This window comes from Orcinus orca, chromosome 5 (genome assembly GCF_937001465.1).
Source record: "Orcinus orca chromosome 5, mOrcOrc1.1, whole genome shotgun sequence".
Lineage (NCBI taxonomy): Eukaryota > Metazoa > Chordata > Mammalia > Artiodactyla > Delphinidae > Orcinus > Orcinus orca.
This window is the reverse complement of record NC_064563.1, coordinates 59,738,078-59,751,787: the sequence shown is the minus strand read 5'-3', so window position 1 is coordinate 59,751,787 and position 13,710 is coordinate 59,738,078. Positions and strand designations below refer to the sequence as shown.

Here is a 13,710-nt window from a genome sequence, read left to right as displayed (position 1 = left end):
GCCTAAACTATCTTCTGAATTCTTACTGCTGAAAAGAAAACGAACTCTCCCCCTATCCAGCCTCCTTTTCTTCTCCCTTCCTCCTTCCCCCCAGTAGTTAATGGGGAATGTTGGGGAAAATAAGGATTTTTGTTCTGGCTTTACCTAGCACGAAGGATGACACCGTTCTTCATTAATATATGAAAATACTTGCTGGGTTCTTTATGGTACCTGGGTGACTCATTAACCATCATTAAATCTTTTGTTTCTTCTGGAGCACTACACTTCCTCACGTAAGCAGCTCATCTTAGGCATTTTGAGTATCTGGCTTTTTTGAAGTTCACGTTTGAAACCTGTGCATTTTTCTTGGTTGTTGGAGTCTTAGCTATTTGTGGCACGTTTCCCCTGAGAAGTGAGTTGCACAGGCCTGTTGGGTGTCTGAGAGCCACGTGCCATGCCACTGGCTCTCTCTTCTAAGTGCCTGTCCTCAGGTGACTTTGTAATATGCCACTCACATAGCCTGCGTGTCGTTTTGTTTTGTTTGGGGAGCAGCTTGTAGACAGTATTTTAAATCAGATTATCTCAAACACATTTGCCATCACAAATGTTTATGTTAGTGTTAATTCTGTATACGTGTTAGAGTGAAAGATGAAGAAGGTCAAGATTACACAAATTTGCTTATAGCCTAGCTGTGGACATCAAAGCCATTTCTACACATTTGTAATTTGTGCTAGTAAGTTTATAGATACTGGGTTCAAAATGGTGGTTTTCCCATGAGCCTGAGCAATGTAGTAGTGTTCGGGGTTAAATCTGTGCTGTGTACTATCTCACGTGTTTTTCTCTGGAAATGCCATAAAGGAGTGCTTTGTGAAAAGTCACCTCTGCCACCCCCCACACCCACTTCAACTTTGTTTTTCATATAAGAACCATGAATATTCTTTTTTTTGCCTCACTCTTCATTTGCCTAAGTGCAAGTTATTTTAACTCCCATAGCACCTTAAGTCACCATGATTTACAGCTACTTTTAGTATAAATGTTTCATGCTACTTTCTGTAATTATCTTACTGCATTAATAGAACCCAGTGACCAGTAGGTGTATATTATTATTCAGTGTGAAAAATTTTAGATGTACACTAGAGAGAATGGCATGATGAACTCTCACCCAGCTGCAGCATCACCAGCTTTGCTTCCTGTAACCGCTTTGCTCCCATGTTGTTATGCCTCTTTCTTCCCCACCCCCACCCCCATTTATTTTGGAGCCAATACATATGTCACATGATTACATTAATAAATATTTCAGTAGGTATTGATGGAAGATGTGAAATTTTTTTTTTTTTTTTTTTGGCGGTACGCGGGCCTCTCACTGTTGTGGCCTCTCCCGTTGTGGAGCACAGGCTCCGGACGCGCAGGCTCAGCGGCCATGGCTCACGGGCCCAGCCGCTCCGCGGCACGTGGGATCTTCCCGGACCGGGGCACGAACCCGCGTCCCCCGCATCAGCAGGCGGACTCTCAACCACTGTGCCACCAGGGAAGCCCGATGTGGGCTTTTTAAAAGTATGTACTACAGTACCATTATCCCACTTTAAAAATTGACAGTAATTTTTTTATTTGAAAAGGCATTTAAATATACTTTTAAAAATTATAGTAAAAAACACATAATGTAAAATTTACCATGTTAACCATTTTTAAGTGTACCGTTAGTACACTTAAGTGTAGTGTTAACTATATTCACATTGTTGTACAACAGATCTCTAAAAATTTTTTATCTTGCAAAACTCATTACTCTTTGAACAAAATCTATTTCTTCCTCTCCTCAGCCGCTGTCAACAATCACTTTACATTTTGTTTTCATGAGTTTGACGTCTTTAAGTATCTTATATAAGTGGAATTATACTGTATTTGTCTTTTGTGACTGGCTTATTTAACTTAGAGTAATGTTCTCTAGGTTTGTCGGTGTTGTATCTTATGACAGGATTTTCTGCTCTTTAAAAGGTGGAATTTTTGTACATATATATCATTTTCTTTATTCATCTATCAGTGAACATTTGGTTTACTTCCAACTTTGGCTATGGTGACAAATGCTGCAGTGAACATGAAAGTGCAAATATCTCTTTAAGATCCTGCTTTCAATTCTTCTGGATAAATATCTAGAAGTGAGATTGCTGGGTCATATGATAATTCTAGTTTTAATTTTTTGAGGAAGCTCCATACGCTTTTCCAAAGTGGCTGCACCATTTTACATTCCCAACACTAATGCACAGGGTTCTGATTTCTCTACATTCTTGCCAGTACCTGTTATTTTCTGTGAGAGTTTTTGGCTGTTGTGAGGGTTGGTTTGTTTCATTTTGGGGTAGTGAGCACTCTAATAATGGGTGTGAGGTGATGACAGTAATTTCTTAATATCACCATATATCCTTTTAGTTTGAGCTTTTACAGATTGACAGCAAAGTCCATACATTACATTTGGTTGCTACGTACAGCTTATGCTTTACCTCTTTATTATATTTTCCTTTTTATTTGTCTTGCAGGGTTTCCTCGTTCTGTATTTTGTTAATTGCATCCCTGTAGTAAAATGCCTCTCTTTCCCTTGAATTTTTTAATTTAAAAGATTAATTCAGTTTTTTTTTTTGCATTATTTTGGGGTGGGGGTAGGATGGCAGAATATTTTTTAGGTGGTACTAAGTAATTCCATGAAGAGGCATATAATATTTGCTTGTCTCTATTTGTGATATTAGGTGACCATTGATGATCATTGCCTAGATCATCTCTCATTATTTATTATCTGTAATATTTCTATAAAGAGAAACTTCCTTCATCAGATATTTGGTTACTCTGTGGCACAGTTTGCACCGGAAAGGCATACCAGATTCTTGATTCTTCCCTTTATGTCCCAATTTTCTACATCTGTAACTCTATTTCTGTTTCGAAGATAAGTTTATTTTCCAATTTTCAAAGGGCTAAGTTGTTTCCTAGAATGCTGGGAAAAGTAGACCAACAAAGACTTTTTTAAAAGTGTCTCTGTGAGCTTGGGGATTTAAATATTTGATATGTTATTGCATTGTAGTTTTTATTCTTATTCTTAGGATACTCAGATTGTCTTGGCCAAAGGAGCCTTTTTAAATTGACTTCTGAATGTTTTTGACACAACTCTAGTAGTCTCTGCTAGCGTCCTTGCTTTTTGACATAACAAGATGTTCCTGAGCTCATCTTGCACATGTTCTTCCTTAGTCCCCAAATCAGCTGTGTCTCCAGAAAGTCCAGTTCCTTTTAGTGAAAGCAGTATGTAGAGCCACAGTCTAGTGCTAAGGGTATTCGTTGTTTCTGGATGTCTGGTATGTCTGTGATATATCTGATAAAAATGTTGGATTTTAATTTTTCAAACTTAAATTCTTTGATTTCAATATTTCTGTCCTTTCTCATGCTGAAAAATCTTTTTCTAATGGTATTTATATAAACTTGTTTCTTTTGTATATTTATATTATGTATAATGTTATATATATTTAACATATAAATGTATAAAACAATATATTATTTAAAGGTATAAAATACAGAATATGTAAGACGTAAATATATAAAATAAATATGAAATTATTGTACATAATATAATTTGTATCTTTATAAATATATTTTTATATTTTTAAACCAGTACCACCAATATGATTACTGAAAACTGCTTTTTCTTTGTCCCATGACCCACTGGGGGTTTACATTCACAGTATTTTGAAGTACTCAAAGTAAATCCACTTGTATGATTTTTCTACCAACTTAGTACAGAATCAGGTCCATTTGTTTTCATTGTATTTTTAATTTTTAGGATTTTAAAATATTGATTTAATCTTATAATTTTATAGAAAACATTGATAGTACTTCAAAGTGAAGTATGTACTTAGTTTCTTCTTCCCCTTATAGGTAACCAAGTTTAACTGGGTTGCTACTTTTAAAAATAAGCAAACCTATGTGTATATATATATACACTGAACATTTTGGAGATCACCTTATAGTAGTGTATAGAGTTAGTCCTCATTCTTTTTAATAGCTGTGGAGTAGTCCATTACATAGATGTAGCTTAGCTGTTTCACGAATGGCAGTTTTAGGTATGAGCATAAATGTTCATGTAATTTTGAGGCAGTTTGCCAAATTCTTTTCTGTAGGTTTTATGCCATCTTATATTTTTTCCAGTAATGTATGAGGGTGTCTGTTTTCCCACTTGTAAACAGGGTATAGTCAGAACTTTTTGGATATATACATATTTAATCTGATAGTTGAGAAATGGTGTCTCAATGTAGCTCTAATTTGCATCTTATGTGTTTTAGAACAATTTGTATGTTTTTTTTCTTTGAACTGTTCGAAAGATAGATTCTCATTTTCAAGAAATGTCTATCAACTTTGTTGACCAATCCCTTTAGGCCTCCTCTTTTCTCTTGTTCTAATTCTACAGTTATCCCACAGCTTCTAAAACTTAATTTGGTTTAACAACAAGATTTTCCTGCTAAGAATAGAACCTCGCTGACCAGTTGTTTTAGGTTTGATTTCCGTGGAATCAGACCCTCGATTATAACCATTTTATTTGAAAGCTGAACCCAGGAAGTTCCTGTGGGGAAATGAGAAAAGGAAGATAAGGAGGCCAGTACAAGATGCCTTTGAGTAAGTTAATATGTTAGGCAGTTGGGACTCACATCTTGTGGGGACCTCTGGGAGCCAGTATGTAGAACATGCCTCTCAGCTCTTCCACTCATGGGTCAAGAAAGTTGGGGTACTTTGTCCACCAACTCTATTCCTTATTGGTTGAGTTATGCTTTGGGAAGGGCAGGGCATCAGCTCCTTAGAACTTCCCCTCTGACCTAACTGTGGCCAGAGATGACCTTCAGGTGTTTGCAGTAAGAAGCTGCCTAGTTCCTAAGGAAAACTGAGTGATCAGGGGTTATGGGCTGGACACTGCCAGCCTCTGTTGCATCGATGAATATTCTAGTCTACTGGCAACTATATTTCTCAGTGTAAATTAGTAAATCATTCTTCTCATTCATAAATTGCTCTAGTGTATTTTGTTAACATCTGTTCTCCTAGAACTTGATTATCCCAAGAGAACAGATAAAAGTAAATTATGGCTTGCCAGACTGAGGATAAGCCCCCAGAGTTGTAACCCTACCAAGAGGTAACTCCCAGGAAGCAGTGTGGTGCGTATTGAGGAGCTAGTGATCTGTTCCCTTTTACTCTCCACTTCTCAAGCGTGTCATCTGTAAAATAAATTGTTTTGTTCACTGTAGAGAAGTTCATTGTCATTATTTATCATCTGTCTTTCACTGTCCTGTACTTTTGAAGTGGTATTACTAAATGTGAAGCATGAATGGCACTGCCATATAGACAAGACTGTGTGAAGTATTTATTTTATTTTGGTTGAGACTTTATGCCTCTGGAGAACTAATTTTCAAGTCAATAGTAAGAGGGTTACATTGAAAAGCTCTCTTAGTTTTGGGGATTTCTTTTTTTCCTTTTAATGGATGGAGCTGAAAATAGCTAAAGGCTGAATTTCTTTCAGAGGGGTCTATGCCTTTGCTTATGTCTGAGCAAGTATACCTTTGAAAATGTATGGTTTATTTTCTATTAAAAACAGAACAAATGATAAGCTGAAAAGAGCAGAGCACATGCACATTGGAGTTGTAGTTAACTGAATGCCTTCATCTTTACCATTGGATGTTTGTTGTGTGATGTGAGGCTGATACAACTGTCTAAAATGGAACCTGAGTGGCTGTGGTTTCATTTGGAAGGCAAAGAACGTGTGGATTCTTTCATGGATTTAATCCTTAAATTAAATGTGATAGTAGAACTTGTTATGGTGAGTTGATGTTGCTATTTAAAAATTGATCTTCATGCTTCAGATAACTTGGTGTCTGTTCTACAAGTTCTTAATATAGGCACCATGCAACCAGAAATAAAATGTACCTCTCTTTTTGTCTCAGGGAACCCAAAATAAAGTGAGCAAGGACTTCCACCTACATAGAGGGATGAATATTTAATGGAACAATGTTAAAACAAGAGGTGTCCTGTCATTGATTATTTTCTGGCTTTATTTTTTTAAGTTTTTGCAACTTCTCACACTGACCTCACTTTGTTAAATTCAGTCTTAATAGGGTCTGACACATTTAAGATTGAGCTGCCTTGTCTCATATTAGCAGTGTAGCCAAATTTGAAACTACAGGCCATATTTCATAGGTGTATTGAAGCCATTTGGGGTCGTCTTCTCCTTGCTTTCTTTCATCAATCCATCCATCTTCCCAAGGGATAGTATTGCTTTTTAAAAAAATTTGAGTTTTAAGTTTTTGCTCCAAAGAAAAACTAACATACTGAAGTTTGGTGTGTAAAAGACAGGAGTTTCCAAATTTAACTGTTTGTTTGCTTCTTCATGTTCTGTCCTTTTCTGTAAGCCAGTTAATTTCAGTCACACCTTTTGATTTTTCTCTTGGTTCTTTTTAACAGAGTTCCTTCATAATGCCTGTTTTTTTCTCCTACACTATGATTACTATTTCCTCCTGTAAGGAGGATCTTTTTTTTTAAAAATGCTAACGTTCTTATTTTTATATATATATATATATATATATTAAGGACCATCTTGATTTGATATTCATTTCCAGTCAGAGTTTAATGGAATCATTTTGAGTTCATTGTAATCTGATATTTTAAAAAAATGATTTAGAGCATAAGGGTTTATGAGTTTAGAACAGAGTACATAGAAACATATTAAATGTGTAGGAGACACCAAGAGACATTTTCATGAGTTTAAAGTTTTTTGATATATGAAAAAGTAAATTAAAATCAGACAAAAAATGGAAAGATGAGTGAGTGTTCTGAGAGAGAGAGTAGATATCTTATTTAAATGTCTCTGTAACTCTGTGAGGCTGTTAATATTTCTGTTTTATAGATGAGGAGACCATCATTCTTGTTTATAATCACCTAGATAATAAATTGTAGAGTCTGAAGTCTGAATCAAGTCTGTTTCCACAGTTCTGTCCTCTCTTCTGAGAATGCGTATGTATTTCTGTTCTCATATGGAAATGATAGGAACTGTGACATGATGGAACTGGGGTGGGACTCTGGGTTCTTACAGAGATTGGTTATTGCCCTTTGTTTTACCTGAGGAACAATTAAGGAATGAAACTGTTGTAGAGTCCATTTTAAAAAAATTATATCCATGAAAAAAAAACAGGGGTTTCAGTATTTGCAGATTTACTTAAGCTTTTTGTTATTTTCATTCAGAGGAGGGATTCAATATTTTGGCTGAAATTTCAGAAGCTAAATAAGTCACAGCAAAGCATCTGAATTGAATATTGTGTACTTTTAAAACATTTTGTGTATCCTTCACCAGTCTTTTTTTTTCTTTGTGGTACGTGGGCCTCTCACTGTTGTGGCCTCTCCCGTTGCGGAGCACAGGCTCTGGACGCGCAGGCTCAGCGGCCATGGCTCACGGGCCCAGCCCTCCGCAGCATGTGGGATCTTCCCGGACCGGGGCACGAACCCGCGTCCCCTGCATCGGCAGGCGGACTCTCAACCACTGCGCCACCAGGGAGGCCCCTTTCACCAGTCTTTTAATTCATTTAATTGAGAAATGTATTTGTTTTATAAAGTCTTTTAATGTATTTCTTACATACTTTGCCCTCAGTTGTGGATAGGATAGAATAAACATTGTCTTTCATAAAAGTAAATATTCAATACTTGTTAATTCATTTATTTTGAAATATACATAAGCCATTTTTTTTTCTTTTACTGCAGTTCTACCCATGGTAGAGATGGAACTTTATTTCAAAACCAGGCTTTCTCTGATTTGTCCTCCTGCCTGTACCATGGCAGATCTCATAACCATCAGTGGCATACAGTTTTTGTGTGTGTATATATAAGGCAGATAAGTCATCAAGACACCTTGGGCCTTGTTTGCCTTTGCCTCACTTTCCCCTCCCCTCCCACCCCACAGCTGCACCTGCACTGGGTAGTGTTGTGGCCACTCTAGGTGTAGCTGTTGAGCACTTGAAATAACGACTGGTTATAACTCAGATGTACTGTAAATATAAAATGCATGCTGGATTTTGAAGACAGTTTTTTAAAAAAGTGAAATCTCAATCTTATACGGATTTCAAGAAATTATAATATTTGGATATATTGGATTAAATAAAAATACATTATTAGAATCAGTTGCCACCTATTTCTTTTTAAGTTTTACATGTGGCTACTAGAAACTTAAAGTTAAATATGTGGTCTGCATTGTGGCTTGCATTGTAGGTCTATTGACAGTGTTGTTCTATACCTTGCTGGTCATAGCTACCAGACCTAAAGATTCTCCTTGTCTGCCAGAAACAAGTAATTAGAGCGATAAAGAACTTAAGATCTGGGGAAACTGGACTGACCCTCAGAGTTCCTAAAATAGATCATGGGACTACATTACAAAGCTAAGTAGGTTGTCATTATTTATAAAATGAGAACCCAAGGCTTAGAGAAGTGATGCCAGATCACGTACTTTGTTACAGTAGAGCACCAGGACTTGAACCAGACCCCCTAATTTGTAGTCCAGCTTTCTTTTAAATTCTGTGTTAATACAAACTGTATAGAATTTGAATATTCTTCAAAGGTGAATCATGAGTGCTTTCACAGGACCTCAAGAGGAGACAGAATAATAAAGATTAAGGCATCTTGGCTAGAGATCTCTAGGGTTTTTTTCCCACTATAGTTAAAGGTACAAACTGTGAGGAAATTTTTCTTTTATTAAAATTAGATTTTTATTCTCATCTATTTGTGTTAATCTCTTATTCAGGAAGATCAATATTTGCTCTCCTTTGTCTACACTTATTTTCTTGTCAAATCACTTTTCCCCTAGATTTTTCAGTTATACAGTTTCTGTTTGGTTCTTTTTATACTTTCTACTTCTGAGAAGTTCTGTCTTTACCATCATTTCAAGTGCCTACCTTTAGCCCATGGAGGATGGATAAAACAGCTGCCTTAATATCTTTGTTTGATATTTCTCACATCTAGATCATCTCAATATTGGCATCTGTTATTGTCTTTTTCTTTGGGAATTAGATTTTCTTGATTCTTTGTATGTTGAGTAGTTTTTTATTGTATTCTCTCAGGAGATGATGATGATGATGATGATTTTTTTGTCTGTTTGAAAACAGACACGTTCACTGGAAGTTCTGTTTGTGTCATGGACAGTGGTTCCACTGTGAGTTCAGTGTTCAAAGCCTTTGCTCCGCTGCTTTGGGTGTACTCCTCACGTGCATCCCTCGGTGTTAGTGTGGGATGCTGGCGGTGGCTCAGATCTTCAGTTCTCAAAGCCTTTGCCTTTTTGAGTGTGTTCTGTATCCACATCCTGGGATGAACTTGGGACCTGGGTTGATGCGTATACAGAATTACAGGATCCAGCTCCCAGAGGCCTCTTTTTCCTGGTTTAGTTTGTCTCTTTTGAATCAGGGGGACTGGCTCAATCAGGGTCTCGAGAGGAAAAAACATGAGAAAGGAGGTATGTCAATTACAGTCTTGAATAAGTGTGTTCTTAAGCATAGTAGGGGGTTATAATTCCAGAAAATGGGGTAGTGACTCCTATAGGACAAATCCTCCCACAAATAGTGACTGCAATCTCTGGACAACATATGAAAAAAAAAAAAAGTGAGAGGACACTGTAGAGCAAACAGAAACAAGAAGAAACTGGTCTGGAGTGGTATCTTAAAAGAAGGGAGTGGCCCTGGCTGAGCTTCCCGTCGTGGTGGTGTTTTGTCAGCGGGCAGGCTCCTGGTGGCTGGTTTGCAGTCTCACTGGCTTGAGGAGCCACACAGTTCAGAACTACCACAGCGGCTGCAGAGCAGTGCAGCCCAACAGGAGGAAGAGGGGGAGGCCTAAGGAAGCAAAGAACCACAGAGGTCGAGTACCGAATTCTGTGTATAAACTGTCAAATACGGGGGCTGACCCCTAAACTGGAAACAGTCCAGGTATCTATCAACAAGAGAATAGATACACAAGCTGTGCTGTATTTGTATCACAGAGTACTATTGATCAGTAGAAAGGAGCAAACTGTTGGTACCTGAAGCAATTTTGACTAATCTCTGAAACATTATGCTGAATGAATGGAGCCTTACATAAAACAGGACATAATGTATGGTTCCGTTTATAAGATGTACTAAAAACAGGCAAATATCTATTGTGTATTGGGGTGGAGGGTGCAAAGCTAGTCAATGTTGGGGGGAAAAGTCATTGGCAGGGTTTAGAAATGGATGAATGGGTGCTGGGGACAGGGATTATGTAGGAAAAGATATGTGGGAACTTTCTAGGGTGATGGTAGTATCCTATGTCCTGTTAGGGATTAGAGTTACTTGAGTTTACGCATTTGTCAAAACTCATTGAATGGTACACCTTGTAAGTATCCATTGTATTTTGTTTGCATGAAATTTTTACTTTAAGAGAAAAACCATACTAAATACTTTATTATAGTTAATGATAGGCAATAATGAAGTTATATATGGGGGAAGTTTACTGATATCTGTAACTTTTTTTGGAATGCTTAAAAAATTAAGATTAATTAATAATTGTGGTAAAACAAGTAGAAGGAAGTGTTAATTTTAAAGTCTTGGTGATAGCTATGTGAATATGCTTTGTACAGTGCTTTCAGTTTTTCTGAATGTGTGAAATTTGCAAAATGAAACATTATATTGAATAAAAGATACTACTAGGCAGTATATCTCTAAACTAGTTTCCTGCTGTTAGTACGTTGTTTTTAGTGGCTTTCATAAAAATTGATATTTCTCTGAATTTCAAAAATAGGTTAAAGAGTTTATCATTGACAATTTTCTGCCTATGCACTAAGCTCTGAACTGTTTAGGATGTAGAAAGATATAGAAGTAGAAATAAACAACTAAAGTGGGAAGGCAGACATCCACACAATAATTTGATTACTTCAGAGTGATATAGCAAAATCTCACTAAGATCATTTATAATACATAAATTCTGAGGGAATGGATACATAATTAGAGTGTGATCAGAGTTAAATGTAATTAGTGGGAGATGGAATCCCTGGGGTCGCTTATTTTGAACAAGTTTTGAAAATGCTATTAGAGGAAATTATTAGATTCCCTTTCCATTCTTTTAATTGGCCAATTGTGGTTTATAAAGTATGGTTTAGGACATTTTTTACTGTGTTGTATTCATCCTTCAGAAGAGGAATGCTACATGATTTTTATGCTAAAATTGTTAGATTGAATGATGAGAATTTATTTTAAAAAATAATCTGTATTTTAGGAATATGGTAATTGTATGTTAATAAGCTGTTCTATTAAAAAGCAAATGATCATTGTTCCAGAATTTTGTAATTTTATAAAGTCTTGAGAGATAAGTATAGTGTTATTAAAAAAATTTGACATAATATCCAGTATTAAGGATAACCATTCTAAAATACTGTTTTGTTTTTGGTTTTGGTTTTTTTTGCGGTACGCGGGCCTCTCACTGTTGTGGTCTCTCCCGTTGCGGAGCACAGGCTCCGGACGCGCAGGCTCAGCGGCCATGGCTCACGGGCCCAGCCGCTCCACGGCATGTGGGATCTTCCCGGACCGGGGCACGAACCCGTGTCCCCTGCATCGGCAGGCGGACTCTCAACCGCTGCGCCACCAGGGAAACCCAGTACTATTTCATTTTTTATCCTAATTTACTCTTCAGAAATCTATTATGATAGACTGAATTTTTTAGATGTATATATCAGAATAAATTATAAGTGGATAAAGATGAGAGAAAACTGAAATATTAAACTGTAAATTGTAATTATGAAATGTGAGATTTTTTTAGCCATTAATTTGATTATCTCAATTTCTTTTTATTGGCAGTTTTTTTCTTCCCCAAGCCTGATATGAGAACTTTGAACAAAACTAGGCAGTTATTAAATACATTTTAGAAAATAAAAAGTTATATGTAATTAATTGATGTTTAAATGGCTTGATAATTTCTAGTGAGCAGAAATTAGTCAGGTTTGGACTTATTTTTGGTCTTTTGTGTTTTTATTTTTCCAATTATATTGCAATAATAAAAAGAACGACCATTTCTATTAAAACTTTCTCAAAGCAAATGTGCTGCAAAAAAACCCAAACAAACAAAGAGCAACTGTGCTGCTGTTTTGTGTGCAGCATCTAGCCATTTATAACTGTTTCTAGAATTTTGTATTATTGATCTCTAAATGAGGCGTTTTGGTCTTTGGGAAAATTGTACTGTATGCTGACTTAATGTAAGTGGTAGGAAGAATAACAAATGTGCTTATGTTCTACAAATTGAAATTTAGTGAGGAACAATCCAGTGGGCTTCTTGCCACATACCAACTAGTTATTTAAACATCAAATTCTCCTTTAACTGCTAATCTTGGTACCAACGCCTTTCCAAAGGAGAATAATACTTTACCCAGTACAGTCAACCAGTCCTGAATTTTTGAGGAGCTGGTTTACATCTGTTTGATTTTGGCTAAAAACAATACTGCTTATAGTAATCATTAGTAATTGTATTTTTATAAGTAAATAAGCATAATATTTAAGTGTCTCTGAAAAAGTCATAGGGGGAGGGGGTAGTGAGGTAGTTGGAGTAATTGCTGAAAACAGCTTAGGCTCAAAATAGCACCCTAAAGTATGCTTCACGTATCATACTGATTTCTACTGTGTGCAGCTAAGTGTAAGGTTATTTTAATCAACTCATTAGGGCTGTAAATCAAAATACCCAGATTAAAGTCGAAAATATATTTCATGTGAGGGAAAATTTTGTTTCCCAGATTTTTTTGTCTCAGAGATACATGGATATCACAACTATTTTAAGACTAGCCAAGAACAAATTTCATTACCATCAAGACAGCTTTATTTTTGTCTTTGTTTCTGCCAGCCAGAGAGAAATTTTATTAGTGATTCTGAATAACATATTAGGTATTATATTGCCAGGGTGAAATGTTCAAGTGAATAATTAATGGAATTGTGTGTATGCCAATTTATTTTATAATCACTATGTAATTTGCATAAAGTAAGCTGTAAAAACAAGTTTTTTTCATTGACTGTTTCATTTTATCTTTAAATCCTTTAAAAGATATAGATTACATCCTTTAAAAGAGATTTTTGATAGTGGGTTTTTTTTTTTTTTGCGGTACGCGGGCCTCTCACTGTTGTGGCCTCTCCCGTTGCGGAGCACAGGCTCCGGATGTGCAGGCTCAGCGGCCATGGCTCACGGGCCCAGCCGCTCCGCAGCATGTGGGATATTCCCGGGGCACGAACCCGTGTCCCCTGCATTGGCAGGGTAACTCTCAACCACTGCGCCACCAGGGAAGCCCTTGATAGATTCTTGATAGTAGAGATATGTTTTTGTAGAGATATGTTTATTGGTTCTCATATGCCTAGAGTTTTAAAAGTCTGCCAGGTGAAAATCATAGCATTCACATAAATAAAAAAATAAAGTATAACATCAGCAGATCTATGAACTTAAAACTGAATTTATTAGACCCTGGATGATTAGCTAGGACCAATCAGTTAATTACCTATATTTAGGAAATTGCAGTTAGGAAACCACAAGTTTTTGAGGCACCAGAGCCTTTCTATTATTTGTTACTTATAGAAGCTTGATTTCTTTCAGTATAGAAAACTTAAACAAAAGATACTCTTCTCTTTTTATATTTCTTTGTGTCACAAGTGGAAAAAAATGTCAGTTATTTCAAATTACCTTGTCAGAAGAAGCCAGGTTCTA

The 13,710-nt window shown here is 36.4% G+C and overlaps 1 protein-coding gene across 1 annotated transcript in view; it reads left to right on the top strand.

The window, feature by feature from the left end:
- The window catches only part of TBL1XR1 (TBL1X/Y related 1), a 188,049-nt gene that overhangs the window by 97,334 nt on the left and 77,005 nt on the right, over positions 1-13,710 (top strand). The gene's annotated exons all lie outside the window — the stretch shown is intronic.